We start from the raw sequence: 3,828 nt of genomic DNA on the forward strand, positions 1-3,828 counted from the left end.
GCACCTGCAGACCACCTCCTCCCACCCCCCCCACACCAGTAGGGCACCTGGGCAGCCATCGATGGACCCCAGGCCCACAAAGCAACCTCAAGACCACACATGCTACAGACACTTTGAAGCAATGATATTTCCCTCCCCAACAACTGACCCCACCCCTAAGGGTCTAATCTTGTGTGCACCACTGGCAGAGGCAGCGTACGCAGAGGGTGCTAGCCAAAGTTGGTGGCAACTTACACCAGTAGGGCACCTGGGCAGCCATCGATGGACCCCAGGCCCACAAAGCAACCTCAAGACCACACATGCTACAGACACTTTGAAGCAATGATATTTCCCTCCCCAACAACTGACCCCACCCCTAAGGGTCTAATCTTGTGTGCACCACTGGCAGAGGCAGCGTACGCAGAGGGTGCTAGCCAAAGTTGGTGGCAACTTAGAGGCACATCCCCTGTGGCAGCTGGCACTTCTCCCCTGAGTGCCAGGAGAGAGATGCTCTTTGCAAGAGTTTCCAACATTTAGGGATGACATTCACTGTGCTGAGGGGTTGTGCAGCCCAACCTCAAAATCAGGGGTCACATGTGCACATATGCCCAAGGACCATGGTAAATTGACTGGGTGGCCCCTGCCACAGGTGGCTGCCAGCTAAACCTCCTGTCCCCACTCCCTCCACAGGGGCAGGTGGCTCACTTGGCACTTGCCACAAGTAGCCTGTCTTCCCAGTCCCCTTCCCAAGCTGGGTAAGAGCTGGCTCCTGCCAGCAGCTGCACAAAAGCTCCGAACCAACTTCCTCTGCAAGCCAGGCAGTTTGTTTCTGCAGCACCAGGCGCACGCCACCCTGGATCAGGAGGTGAGGAGCTTCCAGCAGGCTGGGACTGAGCTGACACCCCTCCCCCCACCCCCCCAGCAGCCCTCTCTGGAGAGGTGGCCTGGGCCAGGGCTCCAACCACATGTGGCCTGTGCCCCAAGTATGCTGTTGCTGACAGTCCCCCCGATATGCTATGTCAAGCTGAGGGGTGCCCCACCCACTGTGCCCTGCTGCTGCTGATCACCATTGTGCCCCAGGCACAGCTGAGAAAGTGGCATGGGGGCCTGAGCTTCAACAGCACCCCAGGAAAGCCCGCGCTTCCCTGCAACATGGTGCTGCCTGGAGGGGTATCTCTGTCTGCACTATGAGTCCCTGACCCCTGAGACCAAAGAGGAGATCACTACTGCCATTGGCCAGTTTCTCTGTATGTGACAGAGAAACATGGTTGCCTGGTTGCCTAGCTGAGCCACTCAATAAAAGTTCTGCACTGCCTCCCACCTCCCTGCGTATTGGTGGGGGGCCCCACCAAGGCAGGGTGTGAAAGGACCCCCCTCCCCCCCATGAGGGACCCCTGGCTCCAGGCATGAATGACTCGTGCCCCCGGCAGCTGGGGGCACACAGTGGCAGGAGCATGACAGTGGCAGCAGGAGCGCGGCAGCAGTAAGCAGGGGAGCTCCCACAGATGCCACCAGCGCTGTTGGTGGTGAGGGGGGAGTGGGGAAAAGTGGCAAGCACCTACCAAGGGTTGGCGAGCACCTGCAGCCACCGCCAGTAGCAGCAACAGCAGGCAGCAGGGATTGCAAACCGCCTACAGATGCTTCCAGCGGTGTCGGCAGCACCTTTTGTAGGGGGTGCACCGCTACTCTCAGGGGGTGCACATGCACCCGCGTGCACCCCCTACGCGTCACCCCTGGCTCCAAGCATGCAGCCCAGGCATGAATGACTGGTGCCCCCATGACTGCGGGGGCAGCAAGCAGGAGGTGAGCTGGGACCTCCCACAGCCAATCTCAGGGGAGCATGTGCCCCCCATGTTCCCCCTACACATTGCCTATGAGCCCCAGAGCAGGTGGGTGAGCTGGTGCAGGCACAGGTGGCTCTGGTGCCCCCTCTTCCCCACCCCCCCAAGCCCACCTCCTCTTGCAGGGCTTACTGGATAGGGGACTCTGGTTTAAGTTAAACCAGGAAGGGGTCTGAGACAGACATTGCATAAGCCAAATGTTTGACCCAAATCAGTTAAGTCTGATACTACATTCAACCAGGTTTAGCTCAAACCCGTTTCAGCCATTTTCAAACTGGTTTATGTGCACTGAACATCTGTTCTGTTACAGGTTTAAAGCAGTTTCTGATCACTTAAACCAGTTTGTGTGTAATGTCTGTTCCTAGCCTAGGCTGCCTCACCCATTCAGTAGGAGTCCACACTTTCCTCGATAGTTCTTTTTCTCTAGAGCTCTCTTAAAAATCTCAATACTTCATCCATTAACAAAAAAAGTTATAACAATAAAAAGAGCTCAGACTAGCAAGCATGTTATTGCTATACCCCAAATCACTGTTTAAAAAAAAGAAAGAATCACACATTTGCTAAGCTGCCGCCTGTATTAACACAGAAACACCATCTACAAAAAGTATTGAAAACAGGTACTAGAGTGTTCGTATGTCAAAGTGCCACTTTTGGTTTCAAGTGCATAAGCAATATTTCATTTACTAAAATGGGTCCTTAAAATAATATTTATTAAAACATTACCCCAAATTAATATAAATTCTAGAGTTTTTGAGAAAACCTAAGATTAAAAACAAAATTTCAGATTTCACCAGGATTCTCAGGAAATCCTAGGCCAGTAGACATCTTGTTTAAATATTAATTTTTCCTCGCCTTTAACATAGCAAACCTGCCAGTTAGGGAATCTTAGTTTAGTGATTTGCTACGTAGTGTTCAACTGACAGGGCTGCTAGGTCAGAAAACTTTTCTTGTCCCATCAAAGACCTTAGGTAGTTTTTAACTAATTCTAATTTACTAAGACTCAGCAGTAGCAATAATTATGGGCAATGTCAAAAAAATCCTCAAGGCAATTTCCATATTAAAATCAGGCTACCCCAGAGATCTTGGCCCGCCCTGCCTTAAAATCTTGCCTTGCTTGCTGGTCACTGGAGGAGCCAAAAGTTTGAAGATACTCCTTGGAACCATTTTATTTTTCTCTTGGTTCTTGGCACCACAGAATGGCTGAGCTCAGGGGCAGCAGGCCTAGTTTGCTAATAAGTGGATTCCGAATCTAAAGCAGTCATTTCTTTCCTCCTTGCTATTTGCAACTGCAGCTTTTAAAAGCCAGGGGGAATTGATCCCAGGAACCAGGTGTCTGCATCATGCAGCCAGACATTGCTGAAAGCACCTGGCGCCCTTGTTTTTCATAGAAAGAACCAAATAGTAGCCCCAAATGCCAGGCAGAAGGGCTTCTAGTTGGAGAAGTTTACTAGCAGCCTCCAGGTTTAAGGGCCCATGTACCTCTCCCAATGCACTAATGAAGCCATGAGGCCTGTCTCCAGGATGATGATGTCTTGTTTGGTCAGGGCATCACTTTCTCAAAGCTTGTTCAGCTGGAGGAGCAGGGGTAGGTTCCTGGAAGGAAAAAACCGAGGAAGCGCCCAGCACTGGTGTTTCAGCCTGGCCACCAGTATGCTGTTCCCACTGCTGTCCAGCCAATGCCACACCGGACCTACTGCCTTCTGCCCCAGCGCCATGGCTCCTCAGCCTGCTCTAGCCTCCAGCTGATGGGGCTTCCTCTGTGTCAGCTGTGTCTGGGACCCTTTGCCAATTCTGTCCTTTTCCCATGCCCAAAGCTGCAGGGAGGCACACAGGGCTCATTTGCTTTTGCCCATCCATGTAGGCAGCAGACAGACCCAGCATGTCCCATCCAGCGAAACAGCCTGGGGCCTTCTCTGAGAGCCAAGCTCACCTCTGCCAGTTTCTTCTTTGCCCACTGGGCAGAATGGGGCAGGTCAAGCTCTCAAGCTCTCCCTGATTCCTGTGGGGG

This window comes from Alligator sinensis, unplaced genomic scaffold (assembly GCF_000455745.1).
Source record: "Alligator sinensis unplaced genomic scaffold, ASM45574v1 scaffold607_1, whole genome shotgun sequence".
Lineage (NCBI taxonomy): Eukaryota > Metazoa > Chordata > Crocodylia > Alligatoridae > Alligator > Alligator sinensis.